This window comes from Macrobrachium rosenbergii, chromosome 18 (assembly GCF_040412425.1).
Source record: "Macrobrachium rosenbergii isolate ZJJX-2024 chromosome 18, ASM4041242v1, whole genome shotgun sequence".
Classification (NCBI taxonomy): Eukaryota; Metazoa; Arthropoda; class Malacostraca; order Decapoda; family Palaemonidae; genus Macrobrachium; species Macrobrachium rosenbergii.
This window is the reverse complement of record NC_089758.1, coordinates 7,258,275-7,276,840: the sequence shown is the minus strand read 5'-3', so window position 1 is coordinate 7,276,840 and position 18,566 is coordinate 7,258,275. Positions and strand designations below refer to the sequence as shown.

The 18,566-nt window shown below is 36.2% G+C and overlaps 1 protein-coding gene across 2 annotated transcripts in view; it reads left to right on the top strand.

Annotated features, from left to right (window-relative positions):
• The window catches only part of LOC136848071 (C2 domain-containing protein 5), a 201,875-nt gene that overhangs the window by 107,578 nt on the left and 75,731 nt on the right, over positions 1-18,566 (top strand). The gene's annotated exons all lie outside the window — the stretch shown is intronic.

Below are 18,566 nucleotides of genomic sequence, written 5' to 3'. Positions count from 1 at the left end.
GAAGGTTGAAATTTTTTGTAGTCGACGTACGGTACGTCCACTTGGCACCCAACAGACAATTTTAGTCGACTTATGATACGTCCAGTAGGCGTTTAAGGGTTAATAGCCCCAAATTGGCTAAACAGGCATTGATTCCTGTCTCTTGTGAAAGATGTAACATCCCAATAACAATCAAACATATCTTGATTGACTGTCCCAGATGGCATCATGAAAGAAATACTTTACAAAATAAATCAATAAAGGATATTCTAGCAGAGGGTAATAACTTTTCAATTAATAATATCATTCTCTTCTTAAACAAAATTAAATTGATAAGTAAAATATAATCTTCCCCCTTTTTTCCCTCCATTTTTTTCTCTTTCCCTCTTGATTTTTTTTTTAATTCCCCTTTTTTTTATTATTTATTTATTTATTTATTTAACTACTTAATTTTTTATGTACTCTTTCCCCCCTTTTTTTCCCAGCCCGAGAAGAACCCTAAAAGAGTTCAGAGATCTGGTTAAACAAATCATTTATAACTAACTAACTCCTGTCTCTTCAACAATGGGTGAAGAGAACAATTCCACTACTATCTGCTGTTCTATCCCAGACAGTAGGAGGGAAAGTCGTTTACACATCCTCCTCTCTGACCTGAGACCATCGTGTGTGGATCTTTTAAATATTATCTACTGTGAAAATTACTCACCTAATATTGCTAGGTACCTAGTGCAAAAACTATAGGCATCATTTATTTGACAATACCAGTCCATATGGAAGATATGGTTAGAGTATATCCATGCTGAGAGTCCAGTTGAGATCTCTATGGAAACACTTTTAAATTTTCTCATATACCTTTTTGAAGACGAACACTTTGCTGTTACAACAATCATGGCATATAAGGCAGCATTAATGGAGCCCTTGCTTTATGGATTCGGTATTGACTCTAGTATAGAAATTATCACTTCCCCTCTCCAGTCTTTTGCACTACAAAGACCCGCTCACAAAAGGCTCCCAATTACTTGGTCCCTGAATAAGGTTCTTAGACTTCTATCAACCCTTCAATTCAGTGGATCCAATACAACCACAACTCACATGCTGCAAAAGGCGATCTTCTTGATTGCTTTAGCATCAGGAGCTCGTATTAGTGAATTGGGCTCTCTTAGATGGGGACAACACATCATGCAAACAGCGAACCGTCAATTATTATTGTCCCCTGGTCCATCATTCCTGGTCAAGAATGAGAACCCTTTAAGAAGGAAATCTTGCATTTTGATAAGAAAACTTAATTTAGCAGACAAAACATTATGCCCGGTTCAAGCACTTAAGGTTTACATAGAGGTCATGGCAAACATCCCAGGAGGTCTGATTTTCCTACATTCTAGGACAAACAAAACCACTCTCTCTCTCTCTCTACAAGTGCTGAGAATAATTTTAGTGTCCCTCATCAAAAAGGCAAATCCACACTCCTTTCTTAGGTCACATGATATTAGGAAAGTAAGTATGTCGTTGGCCTTCTTCAAAAGTGTCTCTTTCAAAAAAGTCTCAGAATGTACACGGTGGTCCTCAGAGACAGTATCCTTAAAACATTATTACCATCAGCTCAAACAAATTCGACTACACTGCATCAGTAGGTGGTATGGTTAGTCCTAAGCCCATAGGCACTACAGCAAAAACTAGGGGTCTTCTTGATGGCTGGGTATGCTAACTATCACTGTAGAACTATATCCTAAACCATAAGTTCATGTTTAGTTTCTTGTTTTTTGTTTCCAAAACCTAAGGGGTATTTGGAATAAAGAATGGGGCTTGAAACTTGTGGCCTAACCTGGGACCAGAAATGTTTTTTCTTTGGGTTGTTGGGATTAAAATTTGAGAGCTTAAGCCATTTCATCACTTATCAATTTCTTTTTAAACTCTTGAGGATGAAACAAGCGACTACGCTATCAAAAAACAGGTTTTGATATAGGAAAAACCTATTTTTGGTAGTCGCTGTCAAGTCCTCAAAACCCACCCACTTCTCTGACAAAAAGGCATGGGATTTGGGCAAGGGATCATCCTGCATTGACCAACAGAAAGTAATGGCTTTCTTTGTCTCTTGCCAGTCTGTTTGTCGACAACGTGGTGGACTGCGAATGATCATAATCACTTCCTCTTCTAGCAGGTTTGATGAAGAAAATAACCTGGGTACAGCTTCTCTGTAAAGAGACTGACTGAAAGAGAATTCTTTGATATTAGTTTGGTCACCATGGAGCTCTGACAGACCCATGGAAGGCACCTCCTTGAGAACTCAACAGTGGCTACCTAAAATAGGTTTTTCCTACGTTCTCTTGGTTTACTGATCAGTTTACTCAAGAAGAGACGCAGTTAGCCACAGGGTACCTGGAGACACAGTACCACATGTGTAGGACTGTTGACTACCACACACCTTGTTCTTGTTTTTTTTTTTTTTGTTCTAACAGAAGACTGTTGTGTCTGGAATTTTGTTTGATGAGCAGAATTAGCAATAAGTAATGGCTTTGTAGGGTATCTTTGATCACCCTTGATATTTATTCTCAGAGTTTACTAGGGCTGAACAAGTGAAATGGTGAAGGTGTACTCATTTAAAGGTGGTTTTGACAGCATCAGACAGCAGAATTTTGTGCATTATGAAGGTCAGGTATAAAAAATGTAAATTCAAGCATAAGGGTACTGCTAAGCATTTAAGGACAGTTGTGAAAAAAATATAAGGTAAATATACAAAGGCTAGGGTCATCATCATTAATGTAGCTCTACAGGTGTAAATAAATAAATGATTAAATTGTGTATCTTTTTCATAATGGAGTAGCTTTCTCATAATGAGTGAAATGTTAGAGACCTTAGTTTTCCAGTGCATATTTCATATGTGTAGAAATCTTTTAATAAATAAAGACTGTGATTCATAGAAAGTCTTAATAACATCATGAGTTGGCCTAGATTTCTAATGATCATAATATATTTTATGTGTAAAATTATGTTCATTTTGCTGAACTGACCAAGTTTCTCATAGTAGAAGAGTCTAGATTTGGTTTTGTATAAGGACATTATGTTGTATGAGTTAAATGCACATTAAAAATTTTTAAGAAAATTAGTGTAGCTTGTAAACAGTTCGCAGCCTTAGACATATTTTTATATCCTTTTAAATATATAAAATGTTTCTATGGCTGCAAACTGTTTACAGACTACAACTTATTAGACTTATTTTAACCTTTACTCTCCAAGTTGTGTAACTTAAAGTGGTGCACCCTAGCCAAGAAATTACCGGCTCCTGCACTCCACAAAACGGTGAAAGACATATTTTCAGTAAAGTATGACTGTACCTTCTGTTTTCTGAATACTTAGACTGTATTTTAGTTTCATAGATGGTTGTTTCATAAGGGCCCTGTGGGATGGAAACAGGATTTTGTTTCCTTTAAATGGCTAAGGACTTGTCAACTTACTCTTAGTCAGTGTATAATGTGAAAACCCAAGAGGACAAACTTGAGTACTCTTTAATGTTAGAATGATGAATTTAGCTCATAGCTTTACATATACTGTTATTTTCACTCACTCTTACTGGATGTATTACAATTGAAGAATTCAAGTTGTCTCGAGTATAAAAAATTGTATTTTTTTTTCCAGCTACAGCAAATGCTCTATTGATTAGGCACTTAAGTTGAATATAGGTTTGCTGTCATTTAGGAAAGTTTTTATATTGTTGGGATGGACGTATAAATTTACAGCAGTACTTGAATTTCTTGCTGTAGTAATACAGTAGTGGCAGCACTGCTAGGAATTTTGTACCTTGTGTACATAAAATTTTTAGGCTTTTATCTCTCTAGTAATGTCACACTTTTTGGATTGATTAGAGCCAGAAGGGAGTTATTGCAGTTTCAGATATACAGTATATGACACACACTTAACCTAGGCTAGCCTGATGCAAATGCTGGCCATATCTTTTCAGTACATTGCCTGGGGCAGTGCAATACTGTACTCTGCAAATCAGTTTAGTCCAATTAACATTTAATGTAAATACCCCCAAATGGCGCACTACACAGTAAGCAAAGCAAGAGATTTGGGACAAGATGACCAAACTGTTAGTTGGCTGCTCTCATCATTACCTTACATAAATAATTAGTAATTGTTAATTGCTTTCAATAAATGAAAATCTGTAGTTTATATGATTGACTCTCTGCTTAGGATAGTCTGCCTTAATCTAGCTTGTGCAAACATTTTTTAAATATATGGTGTTTTATATAGAGTCACAACTTTGAGTCTTGGAGTTGTGAGATTTTGTTTGACTAGTAGTTTCTCTCCTCCTTTTCTCTTAATTGATATATTTATGACAGTGCCTGTTATGTGAAAAGTGTAATGAAGATAAGAATTAGGGCACTGTAAGATAAAATTTTTTTAAATGTATGAAGCATTACAAGATATTTCTAAGAATTCAAGTCTTACAAGTATGAATTTTTTTTGGAAGCAGAAATCATAGAACAGACTACTTGATGCAGTTTTCTAACCCAGGCCCAAAGAAAACAAGAAAGAGGAAAAAGTTGCAGTTGTAGTCCTTGGTTATGCTCTTCATCATGAAGTTTTTATATATTGCATTTTTAAAATTTATATGAGATATTGGTGTTAAAATTTACCTTATTAAAAAGTTAATTTCTTTAGGTGTGCTTGAGACATAGGGTTTCAAGCCCTCGGCCCCTTAAACGATTTGGTGTGAGTACACTTTTTCTTTCCTCTATGACTGACCTTGACATTTTCAAGCATTCTCTTGTTAATATTTGCATCTTTTATTCCTCTTCTTCCCTTTTGCTTTTTTATCATTAATTTGCAAAATTATATTGTGTTAGCTTTTGGCAATTCTGTAAGTGCAACAAAGGAAAATTTTCATTTGATTTATCATTTGAATGGGTTGTTGTTTCAGCTTCAAATTTAAAAACTTAAGTACCTTCTCTCTTTCACTGGATGGTCTGCCTTTCAAATACTATACTGTACAATCTTTCTTTGGCAAGGAACCACACTTAAGACAGCTTCTTATTTTACTGCATTCACCTTTCAAGTGTTCTTGTTATTTAAAAGTTTGGATTTTTCTAAGTGAAACACAAACACAGATTGTTTTCACATCACACTTATAAACATTACCTGCTTGAGTAAAGAAGTATGGTGAACTGAATCAAAGTAATCTTGTTATTTCTTGAAAAATGTGTTACAGTATTCATCTTTGGATAAGTTTTTAATAACAGTAAGTTATTGTCTCATATGTGTGAGGACATTGGTTCTTGTTACATAAAAGGTAAGATGATTGGTTTTGACCTCTTAAATTGAGTTTTATAACATAATAATACATGTTTTTAATGCAAAGCCTTCAATCATAATGAATCCTCTTTCATGGTCTGGTTATCCTAGATATGCATACATATTATATGTATATATATATATATATATATATATATATTCTGAAATCTTGAAGACCAAAAAAGTAGAGAGCTAGTATCAACCCTCCATGCATGTGCACTCATGACCCATCTATAGTTAGTAATGGTTAAACTCATTGAGTTGCACAAAACAGACTCATCAAGAATGAGGGACGTGAGGTGTATGAAAAATATATTTCATATATTCTGGAATGCATGTATAGCAAACCCATCAGTCAAATAGAGCTTGAATAACGACTTAGGCAGGAGTTCTAACAGATGAGAGTTCTGGCCTTTCCTGTAGATCTAGTGGAGCACCTCAGGGCAGAGTATGTCAGGTATTAAGTGTCCAAGATATTCATGTGAGGTATTTTAAGTGGTTGACCATCTGCAGAGTAAAGCAAAGAATTTTTACTTCTTGTGTTGGAATAAAGAAAATGCAGAGATTGACTGGCTAGTCAGGTAAGGTGCAGAAGACTTGCAACTCTGGAAGACTGTCTTTTGACAAAGAATACCAACCTGCCGGAACTAGTTGTCACAGTAATTACAGTCCCACCCCTTGTGCATAATATCCTGAATGTGAAAGTGGAAGAGGTTGATTAAAACTTCCATGTACTTGAATTCATAATGGCTGAAATCTTAGTATTTCTCTTGATCCATTGCACAGTCCCTTATACTTTGCCAACTTCATCCTCTGAAATGCTTGACTATTCTTGAAGAATGACCTACCTCAGCAAGTAAGACTATTTCTGGTGACATGCTTCCTCCACTAACACATTGACCACAGTATGATCTTTGAGGCCTTGCCTCTAAAGCACGTGGTATTATTGAAGTACAGATGGATTATTTTATTGATAGAAAAGAGGGTTATCTACGATGTTGGACATCAAGGATGGTTTGGTGAAAGAAGCAATTGTATAATCTTGAGTGCTTCATGTCTAGGACTTGGTAATGAAATCAAGAGCAGAAGGCTCTCACATTGAAGGCTAACCTCAGTTGTGCTTGACACTGCCAGATGAAGTGTACATTTGAGTCACACTCATTGGAGACATGAAGGCTAAATAGGAAATCAGTCTTCATAGGAAGTTACAGAAAGTATACTTTTCAAAGAAGTTTGTAAGGGGTTTGAGGTTTTGGAGGGATAAGGAGTGATCCCATTTCAATAACTGGAACATCCTATGAGGGAGGCCATATCAAAATAATGAAAGATTCTTCTGAGGTCTGTGGATTAAGCACACTAATGCCTCATTGTTCAAACACTCGAGAGAGGGCTGCTCTATAACTCTGTAGCCTTTGATTGCTGATGCCAACAGCTTTTGTTCTGTTCTGCAGTCAAATGAATTGGGTCGGGTGGATTGGTGCCCCTTTCTTCATACCATGAAGGAATTTTCCCCACTTTGCTTAGAAAATATTGATGGCCAAGATTTGGCAGGGGTAGGTGATGGCCATGGCAGTGACTTGAAAATCCTCATCCCTTTAGGTTTCGCTCAGAAACCTGTAGGTAGGAAGATGCAGGATGCTTGTGTTGGCATGGCACCTGTAAACATGGGGTTGCTTCTGAAGGCTCTCCCATGTTGGCGTGGATCAGGAATGGTTCATTAACAGCTGGAGCATGTCTGAAAACCAGTTTTGTTGTACCCACAGCAGAATGATTAGTGGCATCTTGTGCTGGTGAAAGTCATAGTCTTTGTCAGCATCAGCCTGATTAGACATTGCTGCTGCATTTGGTTGGGCTGAGTATACTGGAAGCTTGTGGTTCAGGCTCATTTTGATGAGATACACCAGAGGTAACAAAAACTTATTGGTTTAGTTTCCAGTATCTTGCATGTTTGAATGTAGCCTGTCCTTTGAGTGTCATTCACTCAAAGGGCAGGTTGCATTGTCTTTTAAAGGTATGATGAGGTGGTCAAGTGTACTTTGGAGGTAATCCTTCTGTAACTCAGAATTTTACTAATCTGGCACATAGGTCCCAGTCGGAGTAGTGAAGGTCTATTTGTATCAGAAATGAGTACCTAACAATGAGAGATGACAAGTGATGGTTGCCGATGTAAGCAAAAAAAAAATATATTTTAAGGTAATATATGAAAGTCGAGAGATAAGCATCCTTGAAATCACCAACAAAGGAAGTGCCGTGAAGAGGAAGGAAAAGATTGGTATGTTTAGTATTACAGAATGTGTCCCTTTAAAACTGCGTTGCATGTTATGTGCTGCCAAGAAAAGTAATTTCCATTATTCCCTTGCAATTTTGGGACTGCTTGTTTAACTTTCCATCATCATCCTCATCATCAATTTTACATCAACTAACTCTCTATGGAGTAAGTGTGAAATGAGTTCTCCCCACTCTCTTCCATCATGTGCAGTTTCTGCATGAATTCCTGTCAGGTGTAGGTATTCATCTAGCACTCTCTTTTCATGATTTCCTAGGTTTTCCAACAGGTCTTCTTGCTACTTCCATATCTACTTTCTTTCTGGCCAGCTGTTCTACCTGTCCAAACCATCTCAGTCTTTGAGATGGTTTGGACAGCCTCTGGAAATCACGTCTCTTTCCCAGTTCTTCATTTGTAATACAATCCTCCCACTGTACTCCAGCCATGGTTCTTAACCTGGTAAGCATCACAAATGGCACATCTCAGTCGCCTGCATCTCCTGTCATACTGCCTTCAATGGAGCAACACGTTCTCCCTCTTTCAAGGCTGGTGCCACATTGTAGGAACATCATTTGTTAACACTATGAGCTAAATTAGGGGTAAATGGCAACTTTTTTGTGTAACGGAAAGACAGTCTGACAGAGGCATGGCATACGAAAGAATAATTTTTTCCCTCGTATTTTTCTTGCTTGCAATCTTTAGGATATAAAAATGCAAAGTAAATTCTTTCATCCTTTCTTGTTCTACATTATTTAATATCCTAATATGTTTATACAAAAACAATATCAGTGTAAAAAAAAAACACATAAACAAGCATAAAAATTAACGTAGCCCAAATGACTGATCTGCGAGCAAGAAAATGTGGTGATACAGGAGCAGTGACACTCCCATAAGTGATGCTCAACGGGTTAACAGTCTAGGGTCACACATTCTCCAACTCTCCTCCATCTTCTCTGTCACTGCCCAATTTTCTGCTGCACAGATTAGTATAACCCATATCACCTCAGCTTGACCATTCTTGAGTGTGGTATATTCCCAGACCCCTCCTTCTAGACCCTCTAGGCTTAAGAGAATGTGGCTAGGAACAATTGTCTCATCCTTTTTCTTCCCCATAGACGGTTAGTGCCATCAGTGTATTTCGCATGCACGTAGGCATTAATAAAGGGTGTTTGTAGCACCCCTTTGGTCCCTAGCTGCACCCACTTTTTAGCCTTTTACTTCACAACCATTCCAACCTTTTATCTTCTGTCTTAATAGTTAATTTAACTGTTACGTCTCATTGCAACTTTAGGGATATATCCTAGTTTCACCTTTGGATCCTTGTACTTTATTTTGTTTTGTGGCTCCCTTTATCTGGTGTCCAACAACTCCAGCCTTTTCACTTTAAGAGTTAAATGACTTGAATTTCATAATTCAGTCATTCCTTCATGCATTCATCCATCCATCTATCCATCCTTATCCTAGAATGGACTTCGATTTTTCACATTTGTTTTTCTAACTATTAGTTGGTGAATTTGATGATGAAGAGGAATGCAACATTTAAGACCCTATATGGTTTTCTTCCCGCTGTGAACCTTTGTGCTTTCTGGATCTCTTGATTCCTATGCCCCTGACATGGTCCTGGGGGCTGTAGTCCATGAAGTAGGAAAAAAAGCTCACTTCTGCTGCTACCCAGACCATAATTTCAGTTTGGTGCTATGTCCTCATTTGCTTCATTATCTTCCATCCAGCTCCACTACCAAAGCCTATCAACCTTGGTCTTACTACAATGAGTGTCACAGACTGTAAACTCCAACAAGTCAGCAGTCCTCTGCCCAGTAGTTGCACTCCACCTTTAGTGGATGCCCATACTCTCCTCATCAAGATTTAGATGCCCCTCACCTTTGAGGTCCTAAATTGCCCCTTTGCTCTGGTAGCTCTAAGTGCATTTGGCAGAAGTCACCTGGTTGAGGCAGTAGGTGGTCTGATGTTCCCACCATTTATTTTCCTTCCAGTTGGGGCGTTTCTTTAGATATTTTGTTAGGCTGAGGAAGACAGTGGCTTGAAGCCTTGGGTCTTCAGAGAGCTTCAAGAGGGTTGTCATCATCATCTGGATGCAGGACCTTCATCAGTGACTCAACCTGTCACCTTCAAGTCTTTCCCTCCAACCCAGAGAAGATGTGCAATGTAGATGATTAGGTGGCCACCATATTGTGGAAGGTAGTCATTAAAAAACCAGTGCTAGAAAAGTTAGGTTTGTACAGTCATCCCATTCACACCTCAAAGGCCTATGGAGGTTGGAGACTGATTTTAGATCTCAGTTTATTCAACTTTATTCTGGATGGAAACCATGGCATCTATCAGAAGATTATTGTGCAAGGGATTCTTAATCAATTTTCCACCGATGATTACCCTGGCAGTTATGACACCAATTAACACCTAATAAATTAGTAAAAAAAATACTTTTCTAGACCTGAGGGACGTGTACATCCCCATTCACCCATCTTCAAGGAAGTATCTTCCTTGATTTGGCTCTTAAAGGTCTTCACCACGACTCTGGAACCCTTGACTGCATAGAAATGTTGTCTGGGTCTTCCTCCTTGGCATTGTATCAATCCTTAGGGCTACAGGTTAGCTTGGAGAAGTAAGACCTGTTTACTTCCATGTAAGAAGTGTATGTTGGGATGCTGATTGACACCATCTAAGAATTAGTTGGGCCCGCAGAGGAAGGATCTATTGTCTTGAGAGGCCTATCAGATATTTCCTTTGTCATATATGTGGTAGTGTTTTAAGTCTTTCTCTGCCTCCAAACATTCATGGCTGCCATATATGATCAGTGCATTGCTGCCATGTTCAACAACACTACTGCAATTCCATACCTGCAGAATCAAGGAGGATATGGTCAGTCCCAGTGTCTGTTAGCAGTGGCTATCTTAAGTTGGCAGAGGAGCACAACATCACCATCATGCCTTGATTCATGCCAGGCATTTACAGCACGTTGGTGGAAATTCTCAGCAGGCGCTGTCAGATACTTCCCTTAGTGGTTTCTTCATTTGGCCATTTGTAGGGCATTCTGGTAGGAATGGAGAACACCCCTGCTGGATCTGTTCACTATGATGTTAACCCTTAAACGCCGAGCCTCTGTTTACAAAAACGTCTCCGTATATGCGTTCGGTGTGAGTTAGCGCGAAGCGGAAAAAAGATTTTTCAAAAAATCACAGCACACTTAGTTTTTAAGATTAAGAGTTCATTTTTGGCTCCTTTTTTTGTCATTGCCTGAAGTTTAGTATGCAACCATCAGAAATGAAAAAATATCATTATCATATATAAATATTGGAATATATGACAGCGAAAAAAAAACTTATATAATTGTATACAAATCGTGCTGTAAGCACAACGGTTAAAGCTAATGAGTTAATTTTTTTTAGTTGTATTGTACACTAAATTGCGATGATTTTGGTATATAACAAATTGTAAAACGATCAAGCAACACAGAAAATATTATCACAAAATGATGCATGAATTCGTAACGAGCGGATGTAAAAAAATGTTTTTTTAAAAAATTCACCATAAATCGAAATATTGTGCTAGAGACTTCCTGTTTGTTGAAAAATGAAGCTAATTGATTGAATATTACTAGACTGTAAGTGTTTTAGCTTACAATTGCAGTTTTCGACCATTTCGGTCGAGTTAAAGTTGACCGAAAGTCGAATTTTTTCTATTGATCGTGATTTATATGAAAATATTTCAAAACTGATAAAAGCTACAACCATGAGTTATTTTCTGTTGTATTGTACATGAAATTGCGCACATTTTCATATATAAAACTTTATGTAATGACTAATATAAAAGATGCAAATATTACGACAACGAGACAAAAGAATTTCTGAGATGTTCGGCCGAGTTACCGCGCAGACGTAAGGAAAATGATTTTTTTAAAAATTCACCATAAATCAAAATATTGTGCTAGAGACTTCCAATTTATTGCAAAATGAAGGTAAACGATTGAATATTACTAGAATGTAAGAGTTTTAGCTTACAATTGCGTTTCTTGACCATTTCGGTCGAGTTAAAGTTGACCGAAGGTTGAAATTTGGCAGTTATCGGGATTTATGTGAAAATATTTCAAAACTGATAAAAGCTACAACCATGAGCTATTTTCTGTTGTATTCTACATGAAATTGCGCACATTTTCATATATAAAAGTTTATGTAACGACTAATGTAAAACGATGCAAACATTACGACAACATGACGAAAGAATTTCTGAGATGTTCGGCCGAGTTACTGCGCGCAGACGTAAGGAAAAAGTTTTTTTTTTTTCCAGAAATTTACCATAAATTGAAATATTGTGCTAGAGACTTCCAGTTTGTTGCAAAATGAAGGTACATGATTGAATATTACTAGAATGTAAGAGTTTTAGCTTATAATTGCGTTTTTACCATTTCGGTCGAGTTAAAGTTGACCGAAGCTTGAAATTTTGGCAGTTATCGTGGATTTATATGAAAATATTCAAAACTGATAAAAGCTACAACCATGAGTTATTTTCTGTTGTATTCTACATGAAATTGCGCACATTTCCATAAAACTTTATGTAACGACTAATATAAAACAGTGCAAACATTACGACAACGTGAAAGAATTTCTGGCGCGGACGTAAGGAAAAAAGTTTTTTCAAAATTCACCATAAATCGAAATATTGTGCTAGAGACTTCTAATTGGTTGCAAAATGAAGGTAAATGATTGAATATTACTAGAATGTAAGAGTTTTAGCTTACAATTGCGTTTTTAACAATTTCGGTCGAGTCAAAGTTGACCGAAGGTTGAAATTTTGGCAGTTATCGTGATTTATATGAAAATATTTCAAAACTGATATAAAGCTACAACCATGAGTTATTTTCTGTTGTATTGTACATGAAATTGCGCACATTTTCATATATAAAACTTTATGTAACGGCTAATATAGAACAGTGCAAAAATTACGACAAAATGACGAAAGAATTTTTGAAATTTTCGGCCGAGTTACTGCGCAGACGTAAGAAAAAAGTTTTTTTCAAAAATTCACCGTAAATCGAAATATTGTGCTAGAGACTTCCAATTTGTTGCAAAATGAAGGTACATGATTGAATATTACTAGAATGTAAGAGTTTTAGCTTACAATTGCGTTTTTGACCCTTTCGGTCGAGTCAAAGTTGACCGAAGGTTGAAATTTTTGTAGTCGACGACGGTAATGGCCACTTGGCACCCAACAGACAATTTTAGTCGACGTATGATACGTCCAGTAGGCATTTAAGGGTTAAATGCCATACTTCCCTTGTATTGTTCGTTTGTGTGACGACAGTATGTGTTAAAAATGTCACAAACCTAGTTGAGGCACCCTGTGAAAGAGGTTCCTTCTTTGAGAACACATATCCTCCACAGTTTCATTATCGTAGTCTTCCACTTGCAACAGACTATCCTTGGATAAATTGAACTTGCCTTTTATTTAGGTCTGAAGAGTACCAAGTGAATGTTAACAGGTACTGAGCCAAGAAGGGCCAGGAGTAAGAGGTTGTGCAAAGTCTGCACTCATAATAAGCCAATTTGGCAACGGAGGATGAGATGGAGAGGAGGAATGATAAAGTAAAGAATTGCTGGAAGGTCTAGCTAAAGATATAATAAGGCGTCAGCACAGGTGGTGGGATGAGAAAGTTATGAGTGATGATGAGAGGACATAGAGTACTGACTGGACTCGGGAGAACTTTTCTTACTGGAATAAACTGGAGAGTGGCATTGAAATTGTGGCGGTGCTTGGGTGAGCGAGGGTACTTGTGTAGATGAGTTTGCTGGAGATCAAAACTGGGTAGATAAAAAGATGATGCCACTCAGTCAGGCTTTATGATATTCCTAGGCAGGAAAGGCCTCACAGGAACAACAGGGGCATGCCTCTAGGTAGCAGAATATCTTGCAAACAAGTACCTGCAATTGAAGATGAAACAACTGATCTTTGAGATATCAAGATTGAACCACTTCAGAAGGCCTGTGATACTTTTATATCTGGCTCCACTTGTTATAACTGACCTAATTGAAAATGCTGTTTGTGTCATAAGTCCTGTTTGATGTTATGCCAGAAACACTGAGTAAATATTCTACTATTCTGGGAATATTATGGCACTACTGCATATTTATTTATATATACTCTATGCTATTTTTGTGTATCCATATGTTATATCATTTTTTGCTTATGATATTTAGTGACTAAACCCAGAATTGAATACTTTAAATTATTTTATCTCTACCAGTTTTTACTGTTTTATGTTATGAGTCCAAGAATGTATGACTGGTATTGCTGTAAGAAATCTAGATTTTTATATAGCTGTATCACAATAAATGCATGAATGATGGGAAATTTTGTCTGCTAACATATTTTGTCTGTAATGTAAGGCAGTACAAAGGAGCTTTTATACTCTAAGTTATGGTGGTAGATCTTCTAAGTGTTGCATGTGTTAGTAATAAAACTTTGTAACACACTGAGACTGCATTAAACCCAACACCTTATTACATGAAGGCATGCTTCCTAGTTATGATAAAATGCATGCTGATAATGTCTGACAAAATGCAAATGCATGCTGATAGTGGTTCATATTATTTAATAAGTGGTTTGAATCTCAGTTCACCAAATGATTTTGAACTAGTCATCATGTAGGTGGAATGTGAGTTTGTGTACATGTTAAGGGTCAGTAATTATGAGACAATTTTAAATGAAGCAGTAATGTGTTGAGATTTGCATTTTCAACTAATGAAGGAGTTCAGTTTCGTGGAGTGTTCTGGTTTAGATTAAGATGTTCCTTAGATTACCAAGTTTTGAGTACAGGTTGACCAACACTAATCCGGCATCATTGGGACCTAGAGGGTGCCGGATTAGCCATTTTGCCGGATTAGCCATTTATTAGGCTAGAATACACGAAACACAGCAGCTAAGCACCTCATCCTAGAATTAAAATATCCCATAAATCAGTACAAGTTGGTTAATAAAGAAAAGACAATGATCAAATACAGGTAGTGCTCGAGGTACGATAATTGGACTTACAATATTTCAAGTTTATGATGGGGTTAGCAATTAATGCCGATACAAAAATATTTAGGAAGTATTTTTAGATTTCGCACAGGCGCAGGCAGCAAGAGAGACCAACTTACAATAGAAAAACTTCTTTTCCTCCATCTCTTTATTCCATCTGCTAGTTAAAAAAGTAAAAGAGAATGATAAAAGTATTGTTAGTAGCGTTATACTCTTGCGTAAATGCGTACAGACATAAACAACTAAACGGGAAACTTGTTTTGCTAATAATCGTATCGGATAACAACTGTTGTGCTTGTATTTCAACCATCGTACGGTAATACACAATTACTGTAGTTATGTTACAAATGATGTCAAGTACTGTACAATAGGACTGATATATTTTTTACACTATACTCTTGTTTGCTTTGGAGAAAAGATCGGCAGGGAAATATACTGCTACACTAACTTTAAGCTGCAAGTTGTAGCTGAAGATGAGAAAACAAACAATATAAATTAAGCATGCAACATGGATAAATTAGTTGTAGCTGAAGATGAGAAAACAATATTCAAGCTGCTAATAAATTATCGTGCATCGGCAACATGGATGAAACTCGACCATAAATAAAACTGGAGAGAATGTACTTAATCAAAACTACTGGGCATGAAAGAATACAAATTACTACTGTTTTTACGCTGATAAAAGATAAATACGTAAAGCTCGTATTATGATGAAATCAAGAGAAAATAGCAAACGGAATCTTGATTTTTTACTAAAAAAACATGCCCCCAAAACGCCAGCCGCGATTCCATAAACGTCATATATTAACGAAAAAATAGCTAAATTAATTTCACAACGAGACCTATTTAAATTATATTTCGACTTCACATAAAGAAAAAATATCCTTGTCCCAAATAAATAAAGTATCCATATTCATTTACGCTAACTAGAAGCAAGAAAAGCACTTTGAACTTGGTTAAATGCGGTGAAATACAGTACGTAAACACCGCGATATCGATTCTGAAAACAAAACATTGATTGCAATTTATAATACAAAAGCAATATGAGAATATACGCAATTGGAAACAATGTAGTAAAGCATAACTTTTTAAAAGATCCATGAAAAAGATGCACATTCGTTATGTTGATGTTTGTATAATACTGTTAATATGTGAATAGAGTACAGTATAATGTAGGGTAGGCTCCAGTTTGTTGATACAGCACACTGCGCCACCAAATCGAAGCGGCCGGTGAGCGAGTTAGTGCAGCGACCCGGGAAATTTGAAGATTAGTGCGGAAACATTAGAAATTACTCTAGCCGAAATTTGTGCCGGATTACTGATTGTTCCGGACTACTGATTGCCGGATTAGTGATGGTCAACCTGTAGTATAATTGGGGTTATTGTGTTTCAGTGTAATTGAATGGACTTATTAGAAAAGTTAATTTTCATATTTTTAAGATGTAAGTACAAAATTATGAATGTCTGTCAAACACAGTGAAAGTAACAGATGCGAATCAGTCAGATAAATGACACCAATTTAACTTTAAACTTGGATTAATATAAATTCTGCTGTAGGTTCATTGCCTGATTTATGTACCCTGGACTTGCTCTTGAGGTTGTCTTCATTTGTATGTTGTCTCAGTCCTGCAGGGCCAGCCAGATTTATGAGTCTTTCTTGCTATTTATTTCCAAGAATGTGGAATCCTGTTTTTCTTTTGCTCTACCAGAATAATTTAACCTCTCATTTTAAGAAACAGGTTAGTCATTTTGTGTAAAGGAAGAAGCTCATTAACACATTCTTGCTGGGAGAGCTTGTATCAGGGAGCCTTGCTCATCACAGATGTTTTGCCAAGAAAAATATTTGGTTGGACATTAGCTCTCATTTTTTCACATTAGAAAAATGATTACATTTTAAATGTTAGTCAGTTTACCTACTTATAGTGTACATCATTTTGAGCAGTAACATCACATGACCAATGGGACCCAATTTGTATGCTTGTAATTTTTTTTTTTCAGACTGGGAAGGCTTTTATAGAATATTTTCCTGCTTACTGCATCTTGATGTGCTGATTAGAAATAATTTTGTGGTTGTCATTGTTGTTTCAACAGAGATGTATATGACTTTTTGTAATACTGTACAGTATTAATTTTGTGCATGAATTATGCTGCTCTTTTTTTTACTTCATACTATAGGATTATCAAAGTTCTTTTTTTAAATTTTATTCTTAATGAAGGAAGCCTATGTGATTATTACTTCTATAGTTTTTTTAGAGTTATCCAATTAGACTGGTTCTCACAGAATTAGGAAAATTTCTCTTTCTAATCTTAGAAATATCTTTGTGTATGAATGGGTTTAGAAAGGCAGGGGCATAATTCTTCAATAAAATCATATTTCATCCAAAGAATAAATTTGATAAATGCTACCCATTATTTCCAAGACAGACTAAATATTTGTTACATGAATAATAGAGTAGTATCGGTACTTTCAATAATCCAGCTCTTTCCCCACCATTGATATGTATGTATTCATCTGAACTATTTAACGAAAAGCCATAAACATTACTAGCCTTTACAAACAATACTATCCAGAACATATATATGGTATGTTAGAAAGATGCTTGCTGCTGTTAATGAGAAGGATCTAGGAGTAAGTCCTGAATGATGAGGTTATGCTGTAATTACAGAATATGACACTGTACTTTTTGCACATATTTAGCAATTTGAGCTGTTGCTGACTTTATTTCCCAGGCTGGTTTCCATTTGTTATGAGAAGCAAAATTCCCTAGAAGTTGATGGAAAATTTGCTCCTAATATAATGTTATGTTTTGCAGTTACCATAATTAAAAATTTTTTCATAAGTTTATGGGAGATGGTGAGGACTAATCACAAAACGACATAGACCAAGAACTCACTGTATTAAATCATTTTTTTTTATCATAAATGTATTTGTACGTAATCACGAAAATACTAACATGATATAACAAACCTAGCATTCTTTTTGGAGGAATGTGTCTCGTCATTCTAAACTACCCACGTATTTTAGGTAAGCTCTATCCAGTAGTACTGTCTTAAAATATGTTCTGTACAGTAAATATCATTTTAAAATCATCCTACAACACAGCAAAATATAATAAAATGTGCGTACATTGTGTGCAGTACAGCAGACGATGCACAAAGTTACATTAGGCAAAAGAAAACGTGCATTTCTGAATTATAGGGGATACTGTACTGTACTTAAGAGTAATAGTAGTAGGTGGGTACGTAATGTTGTAAGATGACTTTGAAATGATATTGGGGTGTTCTGGGATGATAGTTTGTGGTACATTTTTGTTTGAACTGTTCAGTTGGGCAATGAACTGTTAAAATAGGCAAATATAAGCATTTAGGGTTGTATATACCTAAGAGTAACAGTTGTAGGAGGGAATGTAAGATGACTTTGGGTGTTTTGGGATGATGGTTTGAGGTGTATTTTTGTGTGAAATGATATTAAATTGTTTTAGTATGATAATTTAAGAAATATTTATTTTAACTATTAAATTAGGCAGTGAACTGTTAAAATAGACAGTTATAAGCATTTTAGTTTAAGGGGTACAGGGCATTTGGCAGTTGTAAGCCAGATAGAGGCATTTTTAGAGGGGATTTTTACATTTCCGCAGTGGGTTCTGGAACCTATCCCTGCGTAAAAGTTGGGGAGCACTGTATACTGAATCTCATGTAAGTCTTGTGGTAACTTTTATAATGGTTAGACTGAAAAAACATTAGTTAAGAGAACATAACAACATAAAAGATGTGTAAGAAATACATGGGTGAACAGTAAAATTTTTGTACATGTTAGTGAAAAGTCATGCAGTTAACTCAACAGGAGAAAAATATAGTTTATTCTAATACATAATGCTCAGGAAAGAAACATTATTGAGTCTAGCTTTATAAAAGAAATTTTCTTTGAGAACATGAGTATTAGTCAAGGCATGTAGAAACTTGATCCATTAATTTCAACAGAAATATGCAAGAA